The sequence below is a fragment of the Onychomys torridus genome, chromosome 9, assembly GCF_903995425.1.
Source record: "Onychomys torridus chromosome 9, mOncTor1.1, whole genome shotgun sequence".
Classification (NCBI taxonomy): Eukaryota; Metazoa; Chordata; class Mammalia; order Rodentia; family Cricetidae; genus Onychomys; species Onychomys torridus.
The window spans coordinates 26,164,237-26,182,345 of record NC_050451.1 but is presented as its reverse complement, the minus strand read 5'-3'; positions in this window follow the sequence as shown (position 1 = coordinate 26,182,345).

Below are 18,109 nucleotides of genomic sequence, written 5' to 3'. Positions count from 1 at the left end.
ATAAGGGAAGAGAACTAGCCAGGTCCAATCCTATACAAGCTTTCATAGAGAACAAGGGAAGAGGACAAGCCAGATCCAATCTTATACAAGCTTTCATAAGAGTGTAAGGGAAGAGAACCAGCCAGATCCAATCCTATGCAAGCTTTCAAAAAATGAGGATGGAAAGATCTTTATAGATAATGAAAACACACAAAAGATATTCAAAACACAGAGCAAAATTGGAACTTTTATTTTAAAACAACCATTAAGAAAATGCTAACACATGAACAGCAAAAAGAAGATACAATATTTCAGAATAGTGGCCACACTAGAATGAGCAAATGACTCTGAAAATACAGAACAACATCTTCAGAAAGATAGACGATAGAGAAAGAAGGGACTTTTAAAAAACAAATCACAAAAACTTGACAAGTACTAAAGTTAGGAGGGAAAAAAAGGATCTAACATGGATAAAAGAGAATTCCTGAAGCAAAATCCAAACTGAACCAAGACAGCAGAGCAAATCTAAAGAAATATAATTATATTGTTTTCCTTGAAATTAATTTTTATTTCTTAGTAAAAAGTGTCTTTTTTTTCAGAATCAGTCAATATTTAGGAATATTCCAGTAAACTGTCTGAGTTGTTAAAGAAAACCATTTTGACATCTAAACCAAAGGACTCTTGAGAGAAAGTGTTAAATTAAACTTTATGAGAACATTCCTTTAACACCAAAGAAATAAAGTATAGGAGGCTGGAAGGAACCAATTAGCCTACAAAATGAATATTCCAACATGAAGAGCCTAAAAATAAGCGGTGTGTAAGAATTTAGATGACAGTGTCCCTGGAAGCTATTTTGCAGTTGTTTTTGTTTAAAGTGAATTTTTCTTTTTACCTTTTTTGCTGGTCATTTTTTTTAAAAAAGTATCTATTAGAAAATCATCTTTAAATCACAAAATGACAAGTGATAAGTGATGTCAATATAAGAATTGGCAGTGAGAGTAGGTATATGTTACCTGCTAGTCTGCGACTAAAAGGAAAGATTACACTAAGATTTGCTGTGTGATATCACAATACAGATGTGGCACAGTAATAAAGTAAACAGGAGAATCAGAGCACAAGTGTGAAAACTGAATATATGTATCTTAACTACTTTCGGGAATAATGAATAGCAGTGATACACTGCTCTGAGACTCATGGATTGAGAGGTGTTATGTAGCAGAACACGGGCAAAAATCCTGTAATCCCAAAGTTGACTTAAAACTCTTCGCAATGTCTGAGATGTTCAAGCATGAGGCTGAATGACTGCTAACATCAGAAGAATGAAACTAAGACATGAGGCATCTCCAAGCAAGATAGCACATTACAGACATCAGCCTTGATAATGGGATCATACTGAGTGTAACCATGTGAACTGGCTACCAGTTTGCAAGAAGAATCCTGGGCACAGGAAGTTCCTGTGAGTAGAACCCACAAAATCCAGATGGGAGGAGGTTCCTCATGTCCAGTGATACAAGCCCTTAATACAGTAAGGGAAAAAATGCTTATAGGAGTAAAATGATCTCAGCTCAAGGCACATTTCCTCTTGCAAATGAACTACAGGGGGTACAAAGTCGAGTCAGCCTCAGTTCACCCACCTTACTCTCCAGTCCTGTTTATAGCATGGCATAATACTGTACCTACTGAATGCATACTTCCCACGCCCTTTGTATCACCTCCAAGTCACACATAATCCCTACTAAAATGTAAATGACATGTAAATAGCTCTTAAACTGTACTTTTTTAGGGAACAGTTAAGGGGAAAGTCTGTCCATATTCAATACAGACACAATGATTTCCCAAATGTGCCTGATGTGTGGGTGCTTTAAGCACTGTATGCAGAACCTGGAGATTGATTGACTTTTAAACTTCTGGATTATTTTAAAATGTGGTTGCATAACAAGAACATCTAGAAAAGATTTGAGGACTCAACTCATGACAATGACAGAGAAAAAACGTTATTTATGGGAAGCCTGTTGTGTTCCTGCAATAAGAGCCGTGCATGTGTCATGTCTAGATTTCATGCAAAACTGTGACATAGTGAATACTATCCCCGGACCTCAATTAGGTCAATAATAGCAGATACTTACTAATACACTGCCACCCAGAGTGCTAAACCCAGGCCTAGCAACTCCATAGCATCCAATTATATAGTGTAAGAACGCTACTTTTAAAATGGCTATTGAGAAGTTCCAGCTTTAACCCTAGTGTGAATTAGGATGACTGCTTGTGTGAATAACCTTGTTTCCTTTTTAAAGAAATAGTTTTGAAAAGACTAGTAACTAATTTTTGTTACATATTTATTTTGTGAGTATGTACATGTGTGAATGTGTGTCACAACACACATGTGGAGCACAGAGGACAACTTTTAGGATTTCAGAGTTTAAGAATAGAACTCAGGTCATTGAGCTTAGCATCAGGCACCTTTACCCTTCCAGCCATCTTGCTGGCCTTTCTTGTTTCTAACCTGGCATATGGCTATATAAAAATCATGTGGAATGACTACATCAGCTTGGCTTGAAGACATATCGTATTTTCAGCTTTATCCTATCCCTCGAGGACTGTCAGCTCTTACTTCTGTACACTTTTGCTCATATTTTCCACCTTTCACTCTACCAAGATTTGGTTTAGTGACTTAAAATCTTGGTTTCTGATAGATTCAGAATTAAGATGTTTTTGATGAAGACAAAAGAGAAACCCCGAGAACAATTACTATTATTCAGAGCTGGTCCCGCAGAGCTAAATGTGATGCAGGAAATAACTTCTGAGATGCTGACCCAACATAACTGCATTCTCTGCTTAGTAGAGCCTAAAGATTCCATGCACAGTCACAGAGAATCATTTCAGAGAGTGGACTGCTTCCAGGAAATCCCTCATACTAATTGGGACACATAAATTACAATCCATCTCATTCTGTGATATCTTTAGTCCAATGCCATCTTAGGAAACAGCATGATTTCAGAGCAGCATAAACTGTCTGAGAGATCCCTACAGAGGAATGAAAAATAATATTTCGATTTCCTATGAGGCTAAGAGTTTCATCTGGAGACCTTTTCTCCTCCTTTCTATTTCCCTTCCTGTCCAACTCATTCTCGCTCAGCTTAAAGCCCATCTGGAAATGATGTTAGGTCTAATACCACTCTCAGATTTCATCAGTCTTTGAAGTTGGCCAGTGCTGCATGGAATAAAAAGCCAAGCAAAAATGAGCCTCTCTATAAATTAGAGATTGGAAAGTAGCTATTAACACACCAAGATTCCAACAAAACTTTCATTTCCTATATAGAAGGCTTATACTTGACTTGATTTTCTCCCTTATTGTTTCTCAATAAATTTTAAAATCTCCTTTTTATCAATCTATGAATCTGTGTATATCCACTATTAACACTATCTCAATTTCTTAATTTTTACTAAAAAAATGTATATTGTATATCTGTATATTGTTTATCTGTATATTGTATATATATTATCTGTATATTGTTGAAGTAGTCTCAGTCTTAGAGATTTCAGAGTACTAGGCAAGCTGTCCTAAATGAACTTAAGTATGGAGCATTAGTGGGCATCACTGAAGACCACTGAATACTCAGTGCTCTAAAGAAAATGATATCTACCATAGATCCATGTCCAGTCTTGGAAAGAGGAGCCTATGGGAAAGCATGTTCTATAGCACAGGTGAGTTTGTGGAGGAGAGGGAATTTTAAGAATTGTTTAAATGCTGGTGAGCAGTGCTTAAACTCACAAGGATTCCACGTTGCCAAGTAGAATCCTTTCAGATAACCATAATGAAAAATAGTGAAAGGATTAAAAAAAGGCAAAGTGGGTACCATTCAGTGGGCCCTGCCAAGATAGGCCACAAAGGAAACAAGCCACACACACAACAGAGTTAGTGCAAGAGGTTTATTGGGGGAGGAGAGGGGAGGAGAAAGAAAGAGTGAAAGAGTTGGAGTGGGGATTAGAGAGGCAGACAGACAGACAGACAGAACAGGCAAGAAGAGCAACAAGAGATGAGAAAGACAAGAGAGAGAAATGTGACTGGTGGACACTTTTTAGAGGTGAGCATGATAACAGGTGACAATGTAACTGCCTCTAGGCTGCCATGGTAAACTAATAAAAGGTTTTATAAAAGTTACATAGCCAGATCTCTGTTGGAAGTTATCTTTCTACTTTGACCACTTTCATTGTATAGATAACAAAATATCTTCATCTGGACACTGGTATGTGCACACATGTGCTTTTACATTTGAAGGAGACAATTGGCCTTTATGCAGACAATAATTTCAAGGATGATATAAAATGAAATCCATAGATCATTGAAAATATGTTGACAAATTGTAGTGTTTCTAAGATTGGTCATCGCTGCTCAACATGACTTGGTAAAGGGGAGTATCATCTCTTCTCAGACAAAGAAGTTTGGTTATTGCAATGAATGATTTCTACAGAAAATGATCCTATTCTCTTTCACTATAAACTGTCAGTGACCATGAAATATCAGTATCCTCTTGATATATTTTATTTGAGTTTTCAGTTTCTCTTTTAATTCTTAGGGAAGCACAAATTGATAATTAAGTTATCAAAATTTTGTAATCTTTGAAAACACTCATAGTCTCCATGGATTTTAATTTATAATTTTAAAGTAACAAAATTGATAGGAATCCCTGACATATTTAATCAAAGTTTCAAATTATATATCCAACAGGCTCAACGACCTATGTAATTATCCTTCAATTCCTCCTTCTGCCCAAATCTAACAAGCCATCTTCTGAACTTACTTCTTCAGGTACCAGATGGGCAGAAAAATGGGTAAGTGGGATCATAGACTTGATACCTGTGTGGATACATATGAAGCATGCAGATGGATGCCAGGGTTTAGCAGCCTGGGGGTTCAGGTCTCAGAGCCACTACCCAAGTAACTTTAGAGAATGCTCTTAAGAATGAGGAAAGGAAAAGATTTCTATAATAATTTCATGTACAAGGGCAAATGCTCTTCATTCTGTCTCTTTATTTTTCTGCTCTTTGTTTCTTCTCTTAGTTTCTTCTACCTGTTACAAATTCCTAAGCATACATATGAATATATTAAATATGAATATATATGTATTCATTAACAACTTGTTAGTAATAAAAAACTACAAGGCAAACTCTCAGGGACAAGTATTCCTTGTAGATACAGTAAGAGTCACACTTGGCAAAGACTTGATCAGCTTAATTTGTGACTGACCACAACTGTATGTTGTAAAAGTTTGGGCTCATCTCTTAAAGAATCAGCTACAAGGGTACATGGGAAGAAACTAAACCAATGAGAGATTTAAGGAAGAGGCAAAGAATATGTGTACTATTTTATATGATTAATAATATAAACAGTTGGTCTACTAAACCTAAAATCTTGCATTAAAAACTGGTGTAGAAGTATGCAAAGTTTTAATGGCTTGTTGAATCAGAGTGAGGAGAGGCTGGTGGAGAAAGCTTAGAGCAACATAGATGCTATTGATCTCTTGAAGGACTATGATATAACAAGACCAGACACCTGTAATATCACTCAAGTTCACCATACATCTTTTGAAGGGCTTTGATTCAATAAGGCCAAACATTTGCATTTTGACTCATGAATAAAATTTATGAAAGTTCTTCCTATAATCCATCCCTGTCAGTAAGCCAAGGATGGAAAACAGACCTCTAAATGTCTGTCATATGGAATAATAGATCTAGTTATGAAGCATATTTTGGTCAGTTTCTATTCATCAAAATTATGTAGTTAAATGAGAAGTCATCCTGCCCACCCACATATATATGTGCCCACTGAGATGTAATCATGAGATTACATGTACACATTACATGAAAATACATGATAATAGGGAGATATCATAGCTGTTATTGAACAAGTGAAATTACAGACAGGAGCAACTGGTTTTTCAGAGCCCCTGGCCCTGCAGGCCCTGCCCAATTGGGATCCTCTGTCAGAGAGCCATTTGTCTGGTGGGTTGGCATCTGAATTATCAATTGCTATAAGCTGTAATTGTGTCATGGACCACAATAGCTTATGACAATCACTCTTGACACCAGGGCAAGTAGACAGGTGGGTAAGTGGGCTCATAGACAGACACATGGGTGGATATATATGGATCATGCAGATGGATGCCAGGGCAGGTATACTGGTGAACACAGAACCAATGTCTAGATTACATAGGTTCACGACTGAAGGAAAATTTAGGACAACATATGTCTATAAATAAATAAAATAAATCCAACAGAAGAAAAATGTATTGAACCTGATAAAATTCATAGAAATATTTCTTTAGTCTCAGAAGATATCATATGTGCAATTTGGTTTTTAGTACCATTTAAAAAAAAGCATAGTTTTAGCTAGGCTTGGTGGCATGTCTTTGATCCTAGAACTTGAAAAGCTAAGGCCAAACTGGGCTATACAGTGAGACACTATCTCAAACAAACAAACAAATACAAATTTTATAAAATGAACAAAAATGCTGTTACAGATATCTTAACAGATCTTGAGAAAAATGATGCTGGAAAGTGGCAGTCTGCAGAAACTCAGTCATCATCCAAAAGGCCATGCACTTTATTAGGAACCTACCTTATGTAAGATAACTCCCTAGCTATCCACTTTTTAAAAAAAGTAAGAGCCAGTGGTGTTTGTTAGAGCAGTCTCAGAATCCATGTAATCTACATAAGCCCATGTTTCACATCCAGGAAAACTTCTCTACTGTTGGTCAGAGAGTCTGATGATAGCATAACCAACATCAAAGGAGCTTCCCACAACAGGAGACAAGTACAGAAAGCCATTGATATATCTCAAATGCAAGGATAAGCTAGCTATGATGAAGCCCTACAACACACTGGAGTATTGGAAATGAAAATGTGCCAAGTCTTTGCTAGATTATGTCCCATATTCTTTCCTTGTTAAGCGCATATGTGTTTTATGTTGCGGATGATTACTGTAAAAACTTTGCAGTTCACCAAAGCAACCTCTTCTTGTTAGTTCATGACTGGGTGTTGTAGAATATTATTTTAGTACATAAAAATGTGTTACATTTGTTTATGCTGCAGCATACTATGGTAACTATGTAAAAGTGTGTTACTTTTATTTACCCTGCATTTGTTTAATGATATAAGGAGGCGTGTTTAACTGTGTAAAGACGTGTTGCATTTGTTTCACCTTGCCTGACTAAAGTGCCTGAGTGGTTTAATAAAAAGCTGAATGGCAAATAGCTAGGCAGAGAAAGGGTAGGTGAGGCTGCCAGGCAGAGAGAATAAATAGGAGGAGAAATCTAGGCTCGAGAGAGAAGGGGAAGAATGGGAGAAGTAGGAGAAAACAAGGGGCACACATGGGGCAAGAAGCCAGGCAGACACCAGACAGACAGACATTGAGAAGCAGTGAAAATAAGATACACAGAAGTAATAAAGCTAATAAGCCCCAAGGCAAAAGGTAGATAAAGAGAAACATGTAGATGGAATTTTTCCTGTGTCTCGCAGCTATTTGGTCCCAAATAAACATTAATTATAAGCTGTTTGGTCTATGGCTCAGGCTTCTTGCTAGCTAGCTCTTTCATCTTAAATTAACCCATTTCTACTAATCTTGGTATGTCCATGTGGCCACTGGCTTACTTTCCCATCTTGCTTCTTAGGTGATGGTGGGCTGGCATCTGCTCTGACTCTGCCCTTCTTCTCCATGTATCTCCTTTGGATTTTGCACCTGGCTCTAATATGTCTTGTCATAGGCCAGAGCAGCTTCTTTATTAATCAATGGTAGCAACATATATTCACAGCATGCAGAAAAACCATCCCACAGCAGAAACAGGTTAAGTTAAAAGAGCTAGCCAGAAATGTGCCTAAGGTAGATCAAGCATTCAAGACTAATAATAAATCTCTGTGTCATGATTTGGGAGCTAGTTGGTGGCTAAAAAGAAAAATCCTGGTACAGCTGGGTCTGTAAGATCTGTACAGTCTGAAGGCTTCCAAGTCTATCCAGACCCACAATACACAGAACACCAGGCAGGAGAGCCACTGTTATGCTAATTTGTTTTGTTAGATTAATGATTCTTCTGTTTATATTTAACCTTTTGTCAAATTGTGATATATTGGCTTGAACATCTAGATCAATACAAATGAATAATGGGAGAGGCTGTATTTTTTTCATCTCATTTCTTTTCCCACTAGTACACAACATTTTGTTTTACTGACAGTGTTTTCCAAATTGTCTATAATTAATTAAAGTTAGAGAATGACGTATCCTTTTACCATGTCAAAAGAAACACTGATGGGTCCCCTTAGATCTGTGTGAGACATGGCTTAGTGAAATTGTCTCTTAGAGTCTGGGTTGCAGGTGTGGCTGTTTCCTGCACCACTTGCAGATTAGGTGGTGTGCAGTATGCCCAGAGCATCTGGTGGCACCCATGTGTTCCAGCTGGTAGTAGCATCTCAGAAATATTGGTAATGATGCTAAATAAGAAATATCACCTGGTGACTGTTTTCCCAATAGCATGGCTACTAGGTCTTTTCCCACAATCCAAAGGAGGATAAAGCACATCTTTCCTCAGTGCCTTACAATGTTATTTTGTCAGCTGTTAATTTTCAAAAGCATCCTTATTTATCCATTCTCAGAATGCAATTTCTCAGGACAAAGTCATCCCTGATATAATAGCACAGTTTTAAGAGTAGCAAGCTTCATTGTCAGGTAGTGTTGAGGTTTTTGCTTTCCAATCTATAGTCTCATCGTGTATCTGAGCTCCCTTCCCCTTTCTCCCTCCTCCACATTCTCCTCTTCCTCATCCTCATTTTCTTCCTCTTCCTTCTTGTACTCTGGACCCCTGAGCCCATATTTCCTCCAAGTTCACATGGGATGTGTAAGCCACAAACAGAATAATGAATAGATGCTAAATTTCAGTCCACATTCACAGCAGAACCTGTGTGTCCTTATTTAGACAAAAACCTGACATGTAGGCATGAGTGTGGCTGCTGGAGGAATTGTAGGAGCAGAGGAAGAAACACAGTTTAGGCAAACCCTTCATCCAAGATATATCTATATTACTAAGTATTTATAGATGTGTGCTGAACTGAAAGGGAATTGAGATCAGTGATGTATATTGTGAAATGCACTTCCTTTTTGTAAAAAATATACTTCCTTTTTGTAAAAAATATACTTCCTTTTTGAGGGAACCTAAATTTTAGAAACAGAATAATTATAACAACATTTTCATAAATTAAGTGGCATTAGGCTTAGTGGAGTTATGGCTGGGTGCCCAACACATCAGGGGGTTAATAAAAGCTTGTTAACTGCCTAGAACTCTGTTGGATTTTATTTAGCTTGATTTAGCATTTCTGATATGCAACGTAGTTGAAAACAATTGCATTTCCTAATATCTGTGGCCTTCCTGGGGGCCTAACGTAGTATTTTCTATGTTATAAATAGGAAGATCTTTGACACTTATTTGTAGGGCAGGTGAAAATCGTGGTGAAAGACACCAGCTTGTTTGGGTCTGTATGTTGGCTTTCCACTCACAAGCCCTATTTAAGTGACAGTATCTCTTAGAACGTCTCTTCTTATCTTAAACAAATGCTAGACAATTTATCATGCTAAAGTTTTATGAGAATTGAGAGTTTAATCCTAGAAAGTGCTCAATATGCTTAACTCTTAATAAGTTAATGTTATATATAATTCTACACTGTTAGAAAAGACTATGTTTAAGATGAATCCCAGGAACTCTGTAACAGAAAGAGCTTTAATGTAGAGAGCTGCGTGTAGCCGCACCCTAAAGATGGCTCTGGCTTCTACCCTCTGCCTTCCCGATGGCAAATACTCTTTATGGTAAACAGCTCCTTATTTGGCTATGGCTGGATTCGTGTGCTGCTGGCATATGTGTGAACCTGTGGACAGTGCCCATGTGGCTGCTTGGGGTTGGCAGCCCAGCCCTACTTAGGTGGTGGGAGAGGCTTGCCCCAGGAGAGAGAGAAAGACAATGCAATTAACCAAGGTTCTGATTAAACTGTTTTAAGAAGAATCCCAGTGTTGTGTCATCCTTGCTGGTCAAGGCAGGCGCGACAAGTGGTGGCCTCTTATGGGGACAATTACCACATCTCTCTCTGGATTCAGAACTTATTACAGTCAGGCGGTATACCGGTAAGTTCTCAGAAAAAAAAAAAAACTGAGGATCCGCGACAAAAGCGGGTAATGCTCACCTGTAGAAGGGAGAGCGGGATAGCAGAGCTGCAATAAAAGCAGACGGGTAATTACAATAGCAAAGTCAACAAGGGAAACCTGCTCTGCGACTGTATCGGACGGGTAATTTGCATAACAAAACAAGCAGGTAAAACACAACCAGCAGGTGAAACAAAACAAACAGGGAAACCAGAGGGCTGGAGCAGTTCTACAGAGGCTCCAAGAAACCTCCCAGAAACTTCTCAAATTGAGGAAAGAAAAAAAAGTATACTAACATGGGCGCTTCCTCATCGCACCCAATTTTTCTGGCTCTTAACGAGCTGCTTCTCTCTAAGAAATTAAAGATAAAAAAACACACCCTAGAGCGATTTTTGCAACAGTGTGATGTAGTTGCTCCTTGGGTTTGCAATTTCAGAAAGCCTTACAGTGCATTCCTGGGAGAAATTGGGAAGAGACCTAGATTTGGATACTGGAGCAGATCGCAGTATCATAGCTAGCAAAGATTGGCCTCAAGGTTGGCCTATACAGGCTTCCTCACAAACATTGCAGGGACTGGGTTATGCCAGTGTTCCAAATGTTAGTGCAAATTTGTTAAATTGGCAAGATTCAGAAGGTCACTCTGGCGTTATGCAACCCTATGTCCTTGAGCTTCCAGTGTCCCTCTGGGGGAGGGATCTTATGAAATCCATGGGCTTTCAGTTGAGTAATGAATACTCCAAAGAATCTAAAAATATTATGAAAAACATGGGGTGTCATCCTGATTTTGGCCTGGGAAAATTTTTACAAGGCAAAATGGAGCGAATACAAACAGTAACTAGGAAACCCAAACAAGGGTTGGGTTTTTCCTAGGGGCCGCTGAGGAGGGCATTCCCATAACCTGGGTAACGGAGGAGCCAGTTTGGGTTCCTCAGTGGCCACTCTCCTCTGAGAAATTACAGCTGCATATCAATTAGTGAAGGAGCAATTGGAGATAGGGCACATTAAAACTTCCCTTTCTCCCTGGAATACACCCATATTTGTCATCAAGAAGAAATCAGGAAAATGGAGATTGTTACATGATCTTAGAGCTATAAATGAACAAATGAGAATTATGGGACCTGTACAGCGTGGACTTCCATTGCTGTCAGCCTTGCCTGAAAATTGGCCTATTATTGTGGTAGATATTAAGGACTGCATCTTTTCCATTCCACTGAATAGCAAAGACAGTGAGAGATTCGCTTTCACTTTACCGTCCACTAATCATGAGGAACCTGATAAAAGATACCAGTGGGTTGTATTGCCACAAGGCATGGCTAACAGTCCTACAATGTGTCAATTATTTGTAGCAACTGCTTTAGAACCTTTGAGAGCACGTTTTCCTGGCCTGAGATGCCTCCATTATATGGATGATATATTGTTTGCAGCTAAAGAAGAGAGCATTCTTCAAGAAGCATATGGCTCACTTGTAGAACTGCTAAAGCAAAAGGGACTCTGTGTTGCCCCTGAGAAGGTGCAACAGAGCAAAGTTGTCAATTATCTTGGCTCTAAAATAACTAATCATTATATCATGCCACAAAAGGTAGAGTTAAGGAAGGATCATCTTTGCACATTGAATGATTTTCAAAAATTATTAGGAGATATAAATTGGATAAGAGGAAGTTTAGGAATGGCCAATTATGAATTAAAACCATTATATGATATTTTAATTGGAGATGCAGCCTTGGATTCACTGAGGCAATTAACCAATGCAACCCGAGAAGCCTTAACAAAATTAGAGGATAAGCTACAAAGAGCTTTTCTTCAAAGAGTGCAAAATAATGATGATATTACCCTGTGCATTCTGCCTACCCAGTTGCAACCTACAGGAATTTTATGGCAAAAAGGACCCTTGTTATGGATTTATACTAAAATCTCACCTGCAAAATCAATTGAGTATTATCCTACTGCTGTAGCATTACTTGCGCAACAGGGTATTCAGCAATGTTTACAATATTTTGGGACATCACCACAAACTCTAGTTGTTCCTTATGATTCTACTCAAGTCAAGGTATTATGTGCTGCCATAGATGATTGGGCAATACTGCGTTGTATCTATCCAGGACACATAGATTGCCATTATCCTAAACATCCACTATTAACTTCCTTTAAAGAACATCCTGTAGTTTTCCCTAAAGTAACTGCTTCGCAGCCCATTCCAGGAGCAAGTGTTATATTTACAGATGGGTCTAAGACAGGCTGTGGTGCTTATATGGTGGATTCTAATGAACCTGTAAAGCATCAATTCTTGCCAGGTACACCTCAACAGGTGGAGCTTTCAATAGTTCTTGAAGTTTTCAAGGCTTGTCCATTTGCATTTAATTTAGTGTCAGATTCTAGTTATGTTGTTAATGCTTTGAAAAGTCTTGAATGTGCAGGGCCCATCAAATCTTCTAGCCCGGTTAGCTCATTGTTTGGCCAATTACAGAAACTGATCTGGCAACGTAAAAATCCCTTTTTTGTGCAACACATCCGCGCACATACCAGTCTGCCAGGTCCATTGGCTGAAGGCAATGATATAGTGGATCAGTGTACTAGACAGGAATGGATGTTTGTGGCTTCTGCCATACAACGAGCACATGCTTTCCACAAAGAATTTCATGTTAATGCAAGGACATTACAACAAAAGTTTTCTATCTCACGTGTGGATGCACGAAAGGTGGTACTAGATTGTTCCCAATGTGTCATTTTTCATCATCCTTCTAGATTAGGAGTTAACCCTCATGGTTCGCTCCCCCTAAAAATATGGCAAATGGATGTTACACACATCTCTGAATTTGGACGTATCAAATATGTACATGTATCTGTTGATACCTGTTCTGGAATCATTCATGCCACCCCAATGGCAGGAGAAAAAGCCTCTCATGTCATTGCTCATTGCTTAGAAGCTTGGGCAGCATGGGGTAAGCCTCAATAGTTAAAGACAGACAATGGTCCTGCATATACCGAACAGAAGTTCGCTTCCTTCTGTCAATAGATGAATGTGCAACTTGTACATGGCCTACCATATAATCCACAAGGTCAAGGCATTGTGGAGCATGCTCATCGCTCCTTGAAGGAGTTGCTTCAAAAACAAAAAGGGGGAATAGGCTATGGCCATCCCCCTAAGGACAGACTTTCTCTTGCATTATTTACTCTGAATTTTTTGAATTTGGATGCTTCCAATTGTTATGCTGCAGATTTATCTAAAAAGTTGTCTAGTTATCTTTTAGGCAATTGGACCGGAGAGTTTGATAACCTGATGGACCAGCTGAGAGTGGCTATTGTCACGGTGAATTCGACCCGAGTGGATACCGGACTGGTGGAGGGATTGTCTTCCTGGATTGCTACAGCCATGGATCACATGAAGGAGTGGGCGGGAATAGGAGCCCTAGTAGGTTTACTGGTGCTCACCTCCCTAGTATGCTTGTGGTGCATTTGTCGCATTAGGATCTCACAGCGTCGCCATGCGGCCATGATTGTCCAAGCCTTTATGGCCATTGATGCAGGACAGTCCCCCCAAGCCTGGTTGGCTACTTTAAAAGATATTTAGGCACAGGATGTGAGGCCTGCGCACTGCATTTGAGGTTATGATACGCTGACCTCAAGAAGAGCAAGACTGATTGCATGTGGGTTGGTACCCTAACTCCCATCTCTGTGAAAAGGGTATCGGACGGGTCTAGTGTTCTCTGGGTGGACGACGCCTGGACAAACATTAGTACATGTTCCATTTTAGCAGAGATCAGACCTCTACTCTTGCCTGTTGCTCTGTAAAACAAAAAGGGGGAAACTGTAGAGAGCTGTGTGTAGCCGCACCCTAAAGATGGCTCTGGCTTCTACCCTCTGCCTTCCCGATGGCAAATACTCTTTATGGTAAACAGCTCCTTATTTGGCTATGGCTGGATTCGTGTGCTGCTGGCATATGTGTGAACCTGTGGACAGTGCCCATGTGGCTGCTTGGGGTTGGCAGCCCAGCCCTACTTAGGTGGTGGGAGAGGCTTGCCCCAGGAGAGAGAGAAAGACAATGCAATTAACCAAGGTTCTGATTAAACTGTTTTAAGAAGAATCCCGGTGTTGCGTCATCCTTGCTGGTCGAGGCGGGTGCGACACTTTAAAGTCCATGCTGTGGTATGCCTGATACATGCCTGTAACTGACACTCCTGTGGTGTAGCTTCAAGTCCCTGAGTTACAGAGTTGAGCTGTCCCTTGGATATTGATGCCCTGGTTCCTCCTCTTCACATGAAACCAGACTCTGTAATGCTGACTGCAAGGGGGAGGGAAGTGATATCTTTAGGCTGAGGAAGGAAGCAATGTAGAAGCACAGAATGAGGTTCAAAAGAAGGATGAGCAAAGGAGCAAGCCCTAGACACAAACCAGAGTATGTCTTAAGCATCCATGGATAGAAGAGTAGAATGAAATGTCACCATGTTGAGAAACAGAACATTGTGAAAATGCACTCATGGTCTCAAAAGTGAAGAAGTTTTTTAAAATTTTTTTTGTTGTTGTTATTGTTAATTGATTCATTGTTGATTCATTGTATGGAGATTGGCTTCCTTGACAATAGGAAACACACTAAGTTGTTATCCTACTAAGATAACTCATGGTATTGTCTTCAGATGAGGTAAGTTGAGCCAGAGTATAATAATAGTTTGGGTACATACATGTTGGTTAAAATCCTACAACCTCATTAACCATGGGCATAGAGCCATCTATAAGTCATATGAATACCTTTTAGTAATTATCATTATTAATTTGTTCTCTAAAATTGAGTGAACTCCTAAACACCTTAGGCTTATGATCTGGAGGTATTACAAGGTGGGTGTTTTATATAGTTCTATGGATGCACATAGTCAATGTTCTATGAAGCTAATAATTGCTTCTCATGAACTTAACAAGAAGTATAATGCACAACAACAGGAAAGTTGGCAGATGCAACACGTGTCTCGTGTGTTACTGTTAAGGATAAAACCTGTTGACTGTGCTGCAGAGCATCAATAGATAGCCAAGTCAAAGTCTCAACCAGAGAAGAAAGTGTACCCTGAATTCCCCTCATTAGGATTCTGGGTCAGCCTTCAGGCAGAAAGCATAAACTCACAGACCAATGGAAACATGCAGGGTTGATATGAATCACCAAGATGCCATTTCTCTGTCCATCAGTCAGTCCATCAGCCCATCAACCAACCAGTATGTTCAGTCACTTACCATATAAGGAACCACTAAACAGTTCTGAGCCATAGCAGTACATGAGGAAGTTGTATTGTTCAAAAACAGGAGAATTGCTAGCAAAAACTGAGCACTTGGTATATAAAATGTCCTTAGACATACAAGAGCACAAGACTCGGTATCCAAAGAATGCCTAACCACCAATTCTGCTCTCATTTCCAGTGGTGGGAGGGGTGAGAGTGCCTTTTACTGGAACATGAGTCCCATTAGTGAAGACTCTCCCGTTGTGGTCTAATTCCCTCTCAAATGTCTCACCTTCAAATGCTATCACACTGAGCAGTAGGCTTCAACATATTTCAGAGACAAGCCCCTGTAGTCTACAGTATCCCCTTGTGCCATGAGTAATTCATTTTCCCCTATAGCTGTCACTTTCTGTCCCCAGGCCCTTGAGCTTTTACAGGCTTGGCATGTGGACTCCTACTGTCAATTTTCAAACCTGTGTTCCTTTGCCCTGTCATGCAGTCTTGAGGTGAGGAGTTAGAATGCCTCAGCCTCATTCCTCTCTTAGCACAATCTTAAAATTAGGGTTTGTTACCTGGGTATATTCTGGAAATAAAAGGAAGCCAAACAAAATGTTACATCTGTTTATCTCCTACCTACTCAATTGCTCAAGCAAGAGGAGATTCTCATCTCATCTGTCTTCTTTAAACAGTGGGCGGGCACTTACAGAGTCCCTGAGTACTCTCTAGTCTCACCCTGTATCTTACTAGCCAGTCGCTTTATAGCCTCTCAGATCTGAAAGATTCAAAAGCCAGAAACTATTTTCCAAATATTTCCTTGGGAAATGTTGCTTTGGAGATTATGTATTTGCATTATTTTGGTTCCTGAGGTAACACTGAGCTGGATTTCATTGGAGAGTGCTGGAGAACCTGAGAGAAAAGAAAGGACTTTCCCCTCGGTCCTTTGTTATACAGAGATGAGAGAGACAGCAGAGAGGAATTTTTGGAGAAGATGGGAGAAGCCTGGAGGAGGAAGAGAAGTGAAACACAGAGTCGACCTTGCAAGGTAACATGTGAAGAGCACATCCTCAGAAGATGGCATTGCATTGCTTCAGGGGCCAAGCTTTTTACCTCTGAAGTGTTGATGCTTTTCAAGAAAGTCTGATCAGCAACCCAAACCTGGGCGTTCCAGTGTGGGGGTCCCAGAGAGAGTAGGCATCTGCTAAAGTCTCTGGACTATGGGCCCACATTTAGGATCCTGCCCTCACTCCTCTGGCTCTGGTGTCCTATGTCATCAGCAGTCACTGGCGACTAAGTGGTCAAGCAATCTGCACCTTAAAAAGCTGGATGCGGACCCCCACACTCCCTCTCTGTGTTTTCTCTCTGTTCCCATTCTGCTCCCTCCCCCTTGGCCTGGCTCTCTGTCCCTTCTTTCTCTCCTAATAAAGTTCTAAAAACTAACATTGTGTTCTGCTGTGGCCAGTGACTTTTCTGCCGGTAACCAGCTCCACTAAAAACCAACCGGCGCAGTTTTACTATCATACACAGCCTGCTGCATCAATCCCACAGGGAGCATGAGTCTCCTTACTGTCTGAGATAGGACTGGGGGGGTTATGATCTGTTGTGGGGTCATTTCCGATAAAGGGAATTCTGGCAAAACTAAGGAAGAGTCTGGAGGAGGAAAAGAAATGAAACTGTAGTTATGAAAGAAACATGCACCCTTAGAGTCCTTATCTCTAATGCAGGTTGCTATTTTGACTTTAGGACAGGAGCTGAAGAATTCTTTCAAGAGCCTTGCAGTTGGTGTAAACACAGAACTCGCAGAGGCCACTGGCACCTGACCTAGCATTATCTTTGGTTTGCATTTTAAACCAATTCACTGAAGAGAAAAAGGCTCCTGCCAGTCTCACAATCCATGCTCTACCTGGAAAGCTTTGCAGTTTTGCTTCCAAAGTTTTGTTTTTCCCTTTGCGAGCTTGCACCTGTGTGTGTGTGTGTGTGTGTGTGTGTGTGTGTGTGTGTGTGTGTGTGTGTCTGTAAAACTTCTGTAGTAAGTAGCTTATAGAGTGTCTTTTCAAGTCACAAGCACCCCTCTAGCTCGTCTTGTTATGAAATTGATGAATCCCCAGCAGCCATTCTATACACATGACCCTATGCCCTAGCCTCGTGATAGTAGACCATGCTTATATAACATTCTATCCAGGCTGACAAGAACCTCCTCCTAAATTTGGAACTGATCTCAACAGCTATTAGAGAGTAAGTGTGTATACAGCTGGTCACAAACTGGTGACACTCAGTTGTCTGGTGAAACTGGTTCTGGCTGGTGGAGCAGAATGAGTCACTAGCCTAGGGAGGAGGGAGGAATATCTTGGATTCAGCAAGACACAGGAACAATACAGGGCCAGAGGAAGGGACTGGGTCCTAGATGCAGCCGTCCTGCAGTTTCCACTTTCCTGAGGCTGTGATTCTGATCCATGTAGGGTGGCAGTGTAGGCCAGATTGTTTCATGGTTACAGTGGGAGTCCTCCTTAGTTTGAAGATAAATGCTAACCACCCTATTTCTGGGACCTTGACTTCACTTTTCCAAGAGAATCCCTCTCTAACCTACTATCTAAGACTGGCTTTTCTCCACTGTATTGGGACCTCTGCATATAACAAGCATTCTTCCAAGAACACACTTTGGAGAGCTAACTCCACTTTTCATACAAGAAAACTGAGGTTCTGGGATATTACAGGAGTAACTCAAGGTCAGGCACTTACTAGTGACTGAGCT